Source organism: Parasteatoda tepidariorum, chromosome 5, assembly GCF_043381705.1.
Source record: "Parasteatoda tepidariorum isolate YZ-2023 chromosome 5, CAS_Ptep_4.0, whole genome shotgun sequence".
NCBI lineage: Eukaryota > Metazoa > Arthropoda > Arachnida > Araneae > Theridiidae > Parasteatoda > Parasteatoda tepidariorum.
Window position 1 is genome coordinate 6,000,969 of NC_092208.1, and position 16,599 is coordinate 6,017,567.

Sequence of the window (16,599 nt, forward strand, 5' to 3'; positions counted from 1 at the left end):
TTTAATTATTTCGACCTTAAAAACAGACTTAAAAATATTTCAGGTCAAAACATGCTTTTTTCTATTTTAATTTTGCTTAAAAACAATTTAAAAAAGCCTGAAAATAAATTGCAAAAAACCAAATCTAACCGTAATATAAAATTTAGTGCCAGATTTACTTTGAAATCATTAAAAAAAAAGATTAATGTAATTGGCATGCAGTACTTATACAATTTTTTATTTAATATCGTTGAGGTTAACGTCGTTTGTAGCGATAAGTTGCCAAATCTCGTAGCTCTTTATTATTGTAGAAAAAGCTTTTGCTCCAAAATGAATGATAAGTCGTTCTCTCTCATTTAGGGGCTCTGCTATAAAAGTATAAATTTGGTGATGTGGACCCTACCGCGTGATGTTCTTTTTTTGGATTAATCCGACACAATGAATATAAAGTAATTAAATACTTAAATGTGCGCAATAAACTATTGTTTTGCTCAAATACTATATGTTAGAAATTATTATTGATGTTATCCTTAAAATATGTGAAACACTGAATCGCTTATAGTAAAATTTTTAACAATGACTAACGCTTAACCCATCAGGAAATTCCATTTCGTTTTACGCTCATCTCTATTTAATGAATGAATTAATATTTGAAAAAACTCTATTAACACCTAGTGTCATCCGCTACAATAATAGGAATTGATAAACTAACCGTAACTTAAAGTTATAGAAATACTCCTTCTGGTACCTTATTAATGATTTTCAACCGTCAAAATGATCTATTTCAAAGTCACAAAACTTCTTCAGAGGTCAAAATTGATTAGGAGTCAGTACAATTGTGTAGTACAGTCAGTCAGTATCACCTACACCCCTTCCTTCAACAAAATTTCTATTCATGGAAAAGAAAAGATATTGACTTATTACTTACTACTCCTGCTGTGGAATTCTATTGAGCGCCTGTGACGTCATCAATCCTTAACGGAAATAAGCAAGGTTAGACCTACGTCATCGCACCGCAGGCTGTTGAAACTGAAGTTGCTCTATGTTTTTCTTTGAATTTTAATAAAAAATTAGTTATTAAATAGGCTAGAAGGTTATTTATTATATAGGTTATTTAAATATATTAAATAAATAATTAACTTGAGATAATAGCATCATTGATTTTTAGTTTAAGGGTTGTTAAATTGCAAAAAAAGAATGAAAGATTGGTTATGAGTAAGGCCCGGATTTTGATGACATTTGCATTTTTGGACATTTTTTGTCCTTTAGAGCATTTTTTTTAGATTTATAGGGCATTTTTCCTTAAATTTGGGGGGCGTATTTTGCATTTTAATGCATTTTTTAAAGTTTTTTGTTAATTTTTTCCAATTTTTATTATTTTTTATCAACTTTCACTATTACAACACTTACTTCCAAACAATGAAGAAAATCTATAGGATATTAACAGGTGAAGCAAAATCTTTTCAAATTGAAGAAGAATTGTCACTAAGTGAGACCGTCTTTTTCAAGNTGACTATGATTAATTAACTTGATATAAAAGCATCATTGATTTTTAGTTTAAGGGTTGTTAAATTACAAAAAAAGAATGAAAGATTGGTTATGAGTTTTGCTTTAATCTGCGTTCGGCAAATTCGTAAACAAAGATTGGTTACGATTTTCATGGTATTCCTTGTTAATCTAACGAAATTCATTATTTTGTTGCTGATGCATAATTAATTTATGACTGGCAGAAATGCTGTTAAAGCTATTCATGTGGGTTTGTTGGACAAAAAATAATTAAAAATGTAAGCACTAGCAAGGTAAGAAGTTATTTACTGAAATGAAACAAAATTATAATAGGTTTGTGAAGAAGAAAAAAAATAATACATTGCTTCCTCCTTTTCAATTTTTAAATAATTGCGAAAAAAATTGTCTTATTCTAATGACTCGTCATAGATGATCCAAAAGCACTCGCGATTTACTAGTCTAGTACGATAACATATGCTAAATTTAAAAGAAATATATTAATAATCATCACACATAAGGAAAAGTAACAAACCATCATATTTAGGCCGGGATAGCCTGATCGGTATAGGACGCTGGGCCCATGTCCAAGAGTTCGTGGGTTCGATCCCTGCCGGCCGAAGACTCCCCGTGTAGTAAATGGTGACTGATGCACGTAGTTAAAGCTGTCGAGTCTCAAAGTCCGTGTTTCCATAACAAATCAATATCTCTAGGGGTACTGATCCAAGAGTTTGTTTGTCTTCTGGATTGGTTCAAAATTACAAGGCTACTGAGTTGAATATTAGCAGTCATAAATCCAAAGTTAGGTCAGCTGTTCAACGACGGTCATAAAACAAGAAATAAAATGCTTCAAGTGGTGAGCCGCGATGACTCAAGGGATAGAGCGTTCGCCTTACAATGAGGTAAACCACGTTCGAATCTCGGCGATTGCTGGTCGATACGAATTCCGCATCCTGCTTGCACCGACCACAGTGCTGCCGTGAAATATCCTCATTGGTAGGCGGATCATGGGTAAGAGTCCCCTTTCCGTCAAGCTAACCATCGGAGGTTCTCGTGATTTTCCTCTCCTTGTAACGCAAATGCGGGTTAGTTCCATCAAAAAGTCCCCCACAAATGCAAATTTTCTCCTAATAAATGATCTAGCAGTTCCCTTGTCTTCTGGATTGGGTTCAAAATTACAAGGCTGCATAGTTGATCATTAGTTGTCGTAAACCTAAAAAATGGGTCGGCTGTTCAAGGACGTTTATAAAGATGTCATATTTTTGTAGAAATGTTAGTATGTCCGGAACAGGTTCTAGGTCATAAATTTATTTAAAAAAAATTTCACTTTATGACTTTTAGATTTTGTAAAAATCTTCTATGTCTTATGAAAACAGTATCTTTTATTAACAATGAAACTTTGCAATTACTAAATTATACAATTACTTCTCCATATTAGTTTAAAGTAATTTATCAACAATAAGTGAACTTTATGCAAATATTCGAAAGTGATATTGATTAGTATAATAGAACATAGTATTTTTTCTGTTTTTAAATTGATTGCTTAATAACGCACAACATTTTTAAATGCGGGGCTGTATGAGGCATTAATGTTATAAATAATTCATAACTGTATGAGAAGAATTCGAATGAAAAATCAAATCATTTCATAGGTATTAAATTCTCATATACTGTATATGGATGTAAACTAAAGTAAAACAACTGTCTGCCATTCTGAACGTAGTGCGTAGAGGGTTGAAATATTGTAATAAGCAGCAGTCCAAGGTATGAAATAAATAATAGACATAGAAATATAACAGTCATAAATAATAGTCATAGAAATAATAGCCGTATAAATATTACCCAAGTCAAAATTTTTGACGGTTTTTCATTGATGGACGAACACAATCTTGATGGTAGCCATCAATGAATTGTGAATCATTATGTTCTTGATGGTAACCAACGTCCCAATGAAGGAATTCGGACTGATTTTTGATGTGCCAATATAAGAATAACAACTTGTTTTTAGTGGCTGGGTGGCGCAGTTGGTTTGTCGTCGGCCTTCTGAGCCCAAGTCTGCGGGTTCGATCACCGGCCCAGACACCGGATTTTCGGGATGCAGAAAATCCTCAGCGACCATGTCGTATGATTATGCGGCATGTGAAAGATCCCTGGAGTGCCTGATTGGCTCTTGGTATTTCCGGCAAAATTAAATTCCTAGTGCACTTTAGCATCCAAATAGAGTCTCGGTGCTGCCATCTAGTGTGGCAGAAACTAGACGTCGAAATTAACATGACCAACGGTAACTCACCCATTGTGGTGGTCCTGAAAGAGTGGATACCAACTCATCGGCAAGACCGATTGTGCAGCTCATTGGAAATAATAAAAAAAAAAACTTGTTTTGATGGTTTGTTCATGTGGAACCATCAGGAATTTCCATCATAGTATCTTAGAAATCAAATGTTGGAACGATCATGAACAACAATCATCCGATAAAGGTATTCGAACTGATTTATGATGGTCCAAGATTTAAAACAAATTATTTTGATGGTTTATTCCTGAGAACCAATAGCAATTCCCATTAAACCATCATGGAAAAGTATGGTTGGAACCATCATGGACCATCACCGATCATCATGGATTGTTGGTTCATGAGAATCAAATTTCTCTTGATGGTTAACAATCATTGTATTAAAGTAGTATTTTCCATCATGGAATGATGGAAGTTTGCCGGTATATCAAACTCCATGAAAGCATAATGGAAAATGTTGGATGATGGTGACCATCAAATGATTTTGGACCATCAATAATTACACGGAAACCAATCTAAACAATCAAATTGTTTTGATGGGACCATCAAGAATTTTGACTTTGGTTGTTAAAAAGATAACTCTCTTAATTCTGTCATTCTATTTCTTATAATGAATATTGATACTGCAAAGTGAGAATTCAGTTAAAATTAGACCCTTTTAAACTGTGATAAATTATAGAACGCGTTGTCTCCAACAAATTGCATTCTAATTAAACTGTTATAGACCATCTACACACCGATTGCACTGTTACAGAATATTTTTAACAAATGAATAGTTATAATTAATTTCATTTGGTTAGCACTGTATCCAAGACTTCTTTTAATTATTTTAAAAGATTTCTATATGTTAGTCTTCAACGCAACGCAGTGAGACCGACAGAATAACAATTGTTGAGCTCTAGCCACAAAATTATGAAAATAACCAACATTTTGTGACAGCTATCAAAACATATGTAACTTTTTACTTTTATTGTCTTGAGGATATTTCATTCGTCTAAATAATCCCATACAGTTTTATTTTGACATTTTTTAAAGTTTCACAATTAGAATTTCGAAGAAAGATTAAAATATTCAGCTAATGTATAAGCTAAATAAATTTTTTTTTTTTAATAATTTTCGATTGTTGTGGGAACCATTAACTATGTACTATCATATCATAAGATTCTGTATGAGAAAAAAAGATAGTTAATATCATATTTTTTAGTATATAATGACTATGATTTAATAATAATTATAATAATATGATAATTGCATTGATTATAATAATATAATAATTATAATAATAAAATAAGCAAAAATAATAAAATAAAATTAATTACAATGTTTTATTTTTAACTTTGGAAATGATAAAAATTTTGAATTTTTAGTGTGAAAATAAATTAATATTTTACAATAAAAATAAATTAATATTTTACAGTAAACATAAATTAATATTTTACAGTAAACANAATAATAAAATAAGCAAAAATAATAAAATAAAATTAATTACAATGTTTTATTTTTAACTTTGGAAATGATAAAACTTTTGAATTTTTAGTGTGAAAATAAATTAATATTTTACAATAAAAATGAATTAATATTTTACAGTAAAAATTAATTAATATTAATATATAAGGAACCTAATACTGATACAGTATTAGGCACCATTAAAAATTATCTAAAGCTTCGCATTATAATTTTGACATTAAAAATTTCTTTTTATTCCAAATAGATAAAAAAAATCTATCAAAAGTTAACTCCGACATAAACAAATTAAAATTCCTATTTTAATTTATGATAAAAAAAAAGTGTTAAGAGCAATGTTAGTGTTACTCCGAAATATCTATCTTTTAATTAAGTATCATCGAATCGAATGATAATGTATTCAAATATCATAATTTCGTGAGAAGTCGAAAATTCTTTCTCAACCGAAACTAATTCCTAATTCATTTTTTTCTTCTTTCAAATTCAATTGCCTTTTAGCTAAAAATCAATGATTCCATAGCATCAAATCGATCATTTTCTATCTAAACCAGCTCCTTGATACACTTGTGGTTTAAATGAACATTTAGCGTTGATATAGATTTTATTTTATTTTATAACCATCGTTGAACAGCCGACCCAATTTTTGGGGTTTAAGACTACTAATGTTCCACTCCGTAGCCTCGTAATTTTAAGCCCAATTCAGAAGACAAATGAACTCCCGGATCAAGCGTTGGGAGAAATTTTCCTTCGTGGATTACTTTTTGCTAGCATTAGCATTACATAAAGAGAAAAACCACGAAAACCTCCCACGGTTAGCCAGGGATTCTAACCCATGATCCGTCTTCCACTGAGGATATTCCACGGCAGCATGGTGGTCGGTGCAAGCCGAATGCGAACAGCCATCGCTGGGATTCGAACCTGATCACTCAATGGATCACTGCGCCGTCGCGGCTCTGATATAGATTTCATAATTTTCCGGTAGAAATATTTTAATTTAAAATATTAAAAGAAATTTTATACAACGTTATGACAACAGAAACGAGACGATTCATTGCGGCACTGGAGCGGCCCTTAATTTGTTAATTATTTGTCGCCTGGCGTAAACATTCATATCTTTCTTTCGATAACAGATGGCAGCACTAAAAAGTTTCCCTTCTTGAATTTTACGAAAAATTTTTTTACTCACCTTCCCACATACTGTTGGTTTTAATAATATTTTAAATTTTTACCTTTTATTAGATAAAATTTTAAATTAATGATTTTGATTTCAGTTTGATATTTCATTTATTAACATGTTTATTTAGTTGATTATTCAAATTATGGAGCTCTCATTTTTTTTTCTTCTATTGAATAGCTTTTATGAGATAACTTAAAATTTCTCATTAAAAAAATATTGAACCGAATCAGAAAAAATATTTTGTTGAATAACTGCTTGATGCATTAAAATTACATAAATAGATATGCATTATCATTAATTAGAATTCTTATTCAGTCAAATTAATTAAAATTTTTATTCATTATTAAAAGAAAGGTAACAATAAAGTATAAAAATATTTAAGAAATAAATTTTTGAGACAGTCAAATTCATGTATAAACTGTTTATAAATAGGTCAGTACATCATCGGAACGTTGATAATATGAATTTATTCTGTATTATATAAGAAATAAAGATTCTGTTTCCAGTTTAAATAATTCCACTAATTTACGTCCATTTATAATCAATAGATGGCATCACAAGCAATCTATTCTATATTTTTGTATTCAGAAAGGGGCTCTAAAAAATGAAAGAGGACCCTAAAACTTCATCTAATATCTAATAATTGCTTAAATTAATTTTTACAGGTCAATGATTGGCTTTTGGAAAATATTTAAGAAAAAAATTTTTCAAATTAAATTTGATAATGAAATTTTAGGGAATTAGAATACAAGAGATAAATATTACCTTTAAAATCAAAATGCTTCTCTCACTTATATTAAAAAAATTTTAAATTAGGAATATTTTATAGGAAATAAATCATTTTTTGTTTTTCATAATTTATTATCCAGACATATTTACATAAAAATTAATTTAAAGCAAAGATTCAAAATAATAATAAATGTGTATGTTCAGTTTTTTTTTTTTTTTTTTTTTTTTTTTTTTTTTTTTTTTTTTTTTTTTTATTCTTGCTGTAATTACCTTCTTTTCAGAACCCCCACTCTCCTGACCATAACAATTTTTTTCAGAGCAATTCATAGCTTATAAAGTACTTGAATGAACTACGAAATTGCTTAATTACTTTGTTCTAATTTTGCTCTTAGAAATATTTCTTTGGGAGGAAAAATAAAGATTTTTCTTTTCCTCAAATAATCATCTGCATCATTTTTGTCCATGGTCAGTTGTATTTTTAGAGCTTGATTTTAGTCGAGTTTAGAATTTAAAAACTTCCAAAATCGAACATTTCTGAAAGAAATTTAAAAACGGCGAAAAGTAAAGCAAACAAATCGAGCAATGAATGATGTATTTTTTGTTCATTGTAATAAGCCTAAAAGAGCTTATTAGAAAATACTGGAGATTTTTCTAATTAGCCTGGCGCGCTGCAAAAAGACGGCGATGGTTTGCAAAAAAAGAGATTTTCTAATTAGCGTATGACGTAGTACGTAAGTATGCCCAACCAATACAAAATTTAGTTTTTTCTGAGGTGGCCTGTCAAGCCGCGATGGCTCAGGGGATAGAGCGTTCGCCTTCCAATGAGGTGAACAGTGTTCGAATTCCAGCCGTGGCTGGTCGATACGAATTCCCCATCCCGCTCGCACCGACCACAGTGCTACGTAAAATATCCTCAGTGGTAGACGGATCATGGGTTAGAGTCCCCTTGCTATCTGGCTAACTGTAAGAGGTTCTCGTGGTCTTCCTCTCCACGTAACTCAAATGCGGATTAGTTCCATTAAAAAAAGTCCTCCATGAAGGTAAATTTCTCCCAATACTTGATCCCGGAGTTCCCTTGTCTTCTGGATTGAGTTCAAAATTACAAGGCTACGTAGTCGTGAACCCAAAAATTGGGTCGGCTGTTCAACAACGGTTATAAAAAAAGTGGTTTGTTGCTAGTCAAGGAATAGAACGCTCGCCTCTTAATGAGATGATCTATGTTTGAATCCCATCGATGGCAGGTTAGTATGCATTTCGCGTCATGCGCACACTAACCACAGTATTAACGTAAAATATTCTCAGTGATAGACGGACCGTGGACTAGAACGTTCACGCTGTCGGGCTAACTGGTGCAGGTTGCCCCGTTTCTTTTCTTCTTGTAACGCAAGTGGGTGAGCTCCATCTATAAGTCTTCCACAAAGGCTAGATCCTCCCGCAGCTTTATCCAGGAGATCCCTTGTCTTCTGGATTGGGTTCAAAACTACAAGGCTATGGAATTCAGCATTGATAGTACTAAACCCAGGATTAGGTAGTTTTTTTCAACGCCGGTTATAAAATATAAAATTAAATTAGCCTATGACGTAGTATATGAGTTAGCCTCACCGAGGTAAGTTTTTTTTAAGGGTTATACGAAAAGCAGTTGTCAGAGGAGAAGATTTTTAAAAAAAATATTCATCATTGTTTTTTAATTACAAATTTCTTTTGTTCTTCACTGGTACGACAGCCACGGGAGGGCCCTTGCCTTTCTCAGAATTTTATCCCAAGCCAAAAATCAGTCCTTATCTAGGTCAAGGAATATGATAGAAAAAGTGTAATTTATGTCAGAGAGCCGCGATGACTGAGGGAATAAAACGTTCGCCTTGCAATAAAGTGAACCGGTTTCCAACTCCATTCGATATGAATTCCGCATCCGGCTTCCTCTGACCACAGTGCTCAAGTGAAGTATCCTCAGTGGTAGACGGGTCAAAGTCCCCGTGCCCTCAGGCTAACCGTGGTAAGTTCTCGTGGTCTTCCTCTCCATGTAACGCAAATAAGGGTTAATTCCATCAAAAAGTTCTCCACGAAGGTAAATTTATCCCGATACGTGATTCAGAAGTTCCTTTGTCTTCTGGAATGGGTTCAAAATTACAAGGTTACATTATTGAACATTAGTTCATTGGGTCGGCTGTTCAACGACGGTTAAAAAATTATAAAATTAATGTCAGAAAAAAACAAAAGATCACTTAAAAAATATAACCTTTCACAACCTTAACCTCACTAACCAACCATAAAGGTTCAAAAATATGACCTCTTTCAAAAATTCAACCTTTTTTAAGGACTACCAAATCACAGCATTTACCTGCTCAGTGTTTCCTTAATTAAATATTCTAAAAGTACTGAATACCTATAATTAAATTTGGAAAAAAAAATCCTTTTCATCGCCTATTATTTTTTAAAAAAAATTTATGAGTATCAGGGAGACCAGAAGCAATGAAGGAATAGAGTAACAAGAATAATGTAAGAGGTTAAAAAAATTTTTCGAAAAGTAAGTTTTAGAAAAGGCATTTTGTAAAATTTGTTTAAAATAGCACATTTCCCCCTCATTCATTTTTATTTAAATGTTTAATTTTAAAAAATAAAATAGAATGCAGCAAAAAACAAAAACAATTAAGACGGAACACAACTGTCGAATGGGAAGAGACGATAGAGGAAAATTCTAAATATATATGCTTTTAATTTTAACTTTATTTAATTTCCACGTATAAACAGGTGGTGGACACTTATAGTTCGTTCCCCAGGAGCAGGCACTTGGCTCCGCCTGCATCACGTGGTATCCGACGATCTATTTCGCTATTTTTAGGAGAAGGATGTGAACAATCCTGAACAAGGTTGCTATTTGGCGATCGTATGACAAAAATATTTATTTCTATTATTATTAAAATATTATTATACAGCAGAGGATAAAGCGAAGTACAGGGCTGAAAGCCTATATATAGCGAGACGGAAAAGAGCAAAAACTGGTACGAAAGGCTTTTCATTGTAGCATTTTTTTCAAGAAACATTAAATTTCTGTAACTACCGTAATTTTTTTTACAATTTTAGCATACATAAAAAACAGCTTCCTTCTTTATAGAAAAGTAGATATAGCTGAATAATTGAAAAAAGAGAATAGTTTAACTCCTCCCGAAAACATGTTAAAACTGAAATGGGTTTACTACCAGCTTTTCCTCTTTTCCGTCTCGCTTTCACCCATGGCGAAGTAAGTGATTGAAAAAGAGACGTCTGGCATGCTTTAAGGGTTGTCTCAATTTCAAGAGCGGAAATGTTTCTCCTCTTACTCCCGCCCTCAAATGAGCTCTTCGTACGAGGAGGTGGAGCCAAGTGGCAACTCCTGGTGAACGAACTATACTCTATTCGGTAGCATTTATCTATACACATTATACAAGGCCTTGACCCAATCAAAATTTGAGATATAAAGCGTGCTATATTTCAGATTCCTTATAAATTTTTTCTAACAAAGTTATACCAATACAGTTCTCTGCACTGAGTAGCATTTGAAAGGCAGAGTATATATTTATCTGTTTTTAGAATTTTGATAAATATCGTTATCTTGATGCAATTAACGTTAAAAGAATTTTTTAGCATCATCCAAATCATCATCAGTTAAAATTTTTGATAGTGGGGGAGAGTAGTTACTGATGATGTCAATCCAACATAGAATCGAGTTAACATGTCTTACATACTAGTGACTTGGAATTGTATTTTAGTAGTTGTAGATACACAACAGAACTCCCTCACCAGAATTATATCTGTGATAGAATTTGATGAATGGATACCACTAGTTGATTCAATGCTGTTTTGTGAGAAGCCAGGAGAACTGTATTAAGAACACCGTAATTTTGTGTGCTGATTGTGAGAACTGTATTGAGTTCACGACAGTGGTTGCCATTAGCAATCGAGTGTATACAGCCCAGCATCGTGTGTGATCGAGACTGAGTAGCAACAGGGCTAGGTGGATATTGCAACAGTCACAAGTCAACTGTTCAATGGGAACCATTCATCGAAGTAGGCGTGTTCAAATCGAAATGGGAGTTTCTGTCAAGGTAGGCGTGTTCACATCATTTCCGGGTCACCAATCGGTATCGACCATGTCAACTTTCATCTGTGAAAAGGTACTCATCTTCAAGTAGGATTGGCAAAATTACACAACGCTGCAAATAAGTAAATAAATTTTTAAAAAAAATCGTACTTTGACATTCTTTTTTTGACGATTCATACATGAAATGACCTAAATCCGAATGTGACTCCCCTTTCTCCCCCGTGACTTCATAGAAATCTTCTCTGTAATTATCACATTTCAGTAATTTCAATCATCAAGTTCTATTCAAGTTCCATCACTAATTATATTTGAATTAACATTTTCTTAAAGAAAAGTGAAGCTGACGAAATTTTTACTTGTTCCTCTTTTACTTCACTTTTTTTAGAAAATTAAAGTCGAAGAGAGAGAGAGAGAGAGCGAAACTAAAACTAAGAGGGAAAATTAAATATGGATAAATAACCCAACATAAAATATGTATTACTAATACTTAAATGTCAAAACTAGGAAAGGATTTGCATGTTTCTATTTTTTTTTAAAGCAAAAAAGAATGAGAATAGAAAAAAAGGCAATTTAACCCTTTAACGTAACGCATTTACCAGTGACAGTGTCTTTATAACCGTCGTTGACAAAGCCAATCCAATTTTTGGGCTAATATTCAACTCCTTAGCCTTGTAACTTTGAACCCAATCCAGAAGACAAGGGTGCTCCTGGATCGAGCATTGGGAGCGCTCTTGGAGGACTTTTTTTTATGGAACTAACCCGCATTGGTGTTACATGGTTAGGAAAACCTCCCATGGTTAGCCCAACGGCAAGGGGACTCTAACCCATGATCCGTCTACCACTGAGGATATTTTACGTCAGCACTGTGGTTGGTGCGAAATTCGAATAGACCAGCAATTGCTGGGATCGAACCCGGGTCAGCTCATTGGGAGGCCAGCGCTCTTTCTCCCGAGGCACCACGGCTCTTACCCTTGTCTGACACGAGCGAAAGTTATGGGCAAATTTGCACATGCCCGTGTCTCACACGGGCAATCTCGTATCTAGCGTTATTTCTTTTCCAATGCCTGTCTGAGGATCTAGAAAAAATGGATAGGACAGATTAGAATTAAATTTATTTATCATAGATAACACCACTATGCAGTATTTTTTTGTGTAAATTGTTGCGTGTTGCATTTTGATCATTAGCTTATTCGGAATATTAATTTAATTTATTGATTATTAATTCATATATTGATTTAACTTAATTTTAGTATTTCGAAATTCAAAAATAAACTTGTAATCAAATTGTTGAAACTTTCTTTGTACACTAATTTTTTTTATAACTTTTACACCGACCCCCACACCCTTGTCAGTCCCACAACTGAAATTGAAAAAAATAACTTACACTATACCTATATATTCATTTTCTGTAAAAAAATAAAACTTAAAAAAAAAAAAAAAAACTCCAACCCCTGATTCCTAGTCAGCCCCCACAACCGAAATTGAAAAAAATAACTTACACTATACCTATATATGCATTTTCTGTCAAATAAATAATAAAAAAAAGAAGAGAAAAAGATAATTTTTTACTAGTTTTTCCGAGAAAAAATAAGTTTAACTTGTTTAAACATCCTTTGTACAGTAATTTTATTCATAACTTTTACACTGACCCCCACACCCTTGACAGTCCCATAACTGAAATTGCAAAAGAAAAACTTACACTATACCTATATATTCATTTTCTGTAAAAATAAAATTAAACAAAAAAAAAATAATAATAATAATTTTTTTTACCAGTTTTTCTGAAAAACTAGTAAAAAAACTCCAACCCCTGATTCCTAGTCACCCTCACAACTGAAAAAAAAACTTACAACCTATAAATTCATTTTCTGTTAAAAATAAATTTAAAAAAAAGAGAAGAAAAAAAAAACAATTTTTTTACCAGTTTTTCTGAAAAATAAAAAAAACTCCAACCCCTGCTCCCTAGCCAGCCCCACAACTGAAATTGAAAAAAATAACTTACACTACTCCTATATATTCATTTTCAGTTAAATAAAATAAACAAAAAAAAAAGAGAAAAAATAAACGACAATTTTTTATCAGTTTTTTCAGAAAAAAACTTGTACTCTAAGGGCCTAAAAACAACTTTCCCCATGTAAAAAAAGGAGTGGAAAGCAACTGTCTCATACTTCAGCATCTCTGAATTAACTGGCAAAATAAACTCTTTTAATAACAACATCAAGTATCAGTGGTGGGAAGTTATAATTCAACTTTTGCCATATTAGCATATCTTCTAAGGCCATCTATACTTCAAATTATGACACTGCTTTCAGATAAGGAATTATTTTTCTTTTCTAATGAGCTTATTTGGACTTATATCAGACTTCAAAGCTGATTGTAAGAATGAGTCGTCACTTTTTTTACATCTTAGTCTATTTTTATCTTTTATCAAATATTTGTTCAGGCAAATCAATTAACCTTTTTATCTATTGCATAACACTTAGTGAGTGGAAATTATCTTGTATCACCACTGAATAGTTTTCAAACACAAATGCAACTTTCTTTTTTTTTTTTTATCTCTATGTAATTTTATTTGCTGAATCATTTATATCTAAAGTCCCTTAATACTTATTGTTTTTTTTTAAATTTTATTTATTAATGTTTGACACTTATTTTTTTAAAAAATATTAATATTATTATTTTTTATAAGTTAATATTAATATTTAAGCTTTATTTTTAAAAAAAATTTTAATAAACACTAATTTTTTAAAAAATTAAATAACAAGTAGATGTTAAGGTTAATGTATGATTTTTGAATCACTATGGTCATCAGATCTTTTTCCTCTACCTCTTTTTTTCTTTTAAAAAAATTCTTCCATTGTTTTTTATTTTATTTGAATACAGTGTTTAATCGTTTGGAGAAAGCATCCTTATCTAAATTTTGGAAATCTAGTTTGGTTTTTCCAAATATTAATATATTAAATAAAAATTAGTTTTTTTTTTTTGAGGAAAAGAAAATTATAACATAAATTATTGTTATATTTTTCAACTTACTGGGTGCGTAGCCAAATCTTTCAACAACAAATAAGCACCTTTAAGTGATTAAGCACTCAAAAAATATTTTTAAGCACTATGTACACCAACAAAATGCAAAATAATTTTCAAAGACTTTACATGATCATGATAAAATAACTAGTTTTTGACAAAGACCTCTTTTCCTGATTATATTAGCCATTAGAAAAATGATCGAGAGATTTTTCGGTTCGATTTCAGAGGGCGAAAAATGAAGCTTGAAATTGAGAATATCTTGCAAAATGCAGCAGAGTTGCACACGAGAGTGCAATAATCACACCGAACCCAGCTCAGTAGAAGCACATGCGGACTCTGAAATATTTCATCAAACATGTAAAATGATGGGCACTTTCACACGCTATGGACTGAGGTACACTAAAACATATTGTGTTTTAATGAATTGTGAAAGCATTGAATAGAACAATGCGAAAAGCACACTTTTGCATAATATGTGGCGAAACATGACATGGTAAAGAAAAAATTCTCATTTTCGAAAAGGGAAAAATAAAGCACTTTTAAAAAGCACCCAATGAAAAAAGCACCTCTAAGTGCTTTTAAAAAACGAAAATAAGCACCTTTAAGCACTTTTTAAAAACTCTCCACACCATGATCTGTTTTCCAGGTCATAGAACTATATTTTGCTAATTCCTGGAAGTCAGGGTAGAGTAAAAAATAGAATTTAGAGAAAACTAATTGCTGTGTATTGATAATCCCACATGGTTATCAATGGATACTACAAAGTTATGAAAGAAATATTATCTTTAAATCATCTCGGCCTGTTGATTGCATTCGGCAAGAACCGGCAACACTGTTTTAATTTATTTTATCACGTAAAATATTTCCTGGCTTCAATTATCTATTTCCAACACAATAAAAGCTCTAAAATTAGCAAAATTTTTATCTCCATATTCCTGTTTGACATCTCAGTTTTGAAGCTGTACATAGTATTGCTATAGCTATGTATATAGCTGAATATAGTCATAGCTATATACAGCTTTGCCTTAAAGCTGTGTTATAAGAAAATTGTTTTCCATGATAAAAAAGCATGTGATAGTTGGATGGAGCTATGTCCTGGAAATACAGAGGATCAGGTAAAACTTCTCAACTTTGATGCTCTGTTCTTTCTTGAGATTGTTTCGAGTATTTAGCATATTTTAACGGAACTATATTAAAATAATACTAAGTTAAAAACAAATCAACTAACACAATTCTATAGAAACTTCGTCTATAATTAATTTTCTGATTAAGAAAATGCAATACCGGGAAATAAAATTTTCACTGTAAAATTCTGTTTTACTTCCATTGATATTTAAAAGTTTAATAAAAATTTTTTTTTGGTTAATATCAAGAGTAAACCATGAAGATGAAAATGCTGAATAAAATGTAACAAAATATAAACAAATTATTGCAGGATTACTTGCTTATTGCATAATCCTACCATAATTTGTTTGCATTTCGATATTTTGAAGAAAAAAAAAAAAATTCAGAATTTGTATCTCAGGGTTCACACTAGGTTTACCTATAGCAGGGGAAATTGTGGAAAATGTGAAAAACCTTGAAAATTTTATGTGCGAAAAATCAATCTATAGGCTTCATATTTAACATACTTTCTTTGCATTTATAATTAATATACCCACTAATGCAAAATATATCACAACTTTGGAGCAACTAATTCAAGAAAAAATTTGCTTCTTACACAAGAATTGCAATATTAGACTCTAAAAACAAATTGTGATATTGACTTTTTGAATAATTTAAATACGATTCCCCGTGCATAATTTTCAGATCTCCTGAATACGAATTGCGATGCATAGTTTTTAAATCACTTACAGAAATTCAAAATTCGATGTTTGAAATTAAAAACGTGTGAATACCAATTGCAAAATAGGATTTTTAAAACGTGTGAATACAAAAAGCGGCATTAGATTTTAAACTTGCACGAGTACAAATCTTTATATTTGGTTTTGAAAACGTGTGAATTCAAGTCATGATGTCAGGTTTTTAAATCGCCTGAATACAAATAACAAAGCGTAATCTTTTAAATCAAGTAAATACAAAAATCGATGCTTAATATTAACATCATGTGAATAAGATTAGCCATATTAGCAGATTCCGGCAATGTTCCAAATATTCAAAATGGCAAAAATCAGCCAAACCAAAACAATCTAATTGGCAGAAGAATAACGCAGGACGTAATTGGTTGAAGAATGCATGTGAACATCAAAATTTATTAATGTAAGTTTTTGATTCACGAAGTCTGTGAACCAATGGTCTTGAAATATGCCGAATTTTGCGATATTTGTGCAAAACTAGCATTTTCTGCTTCTA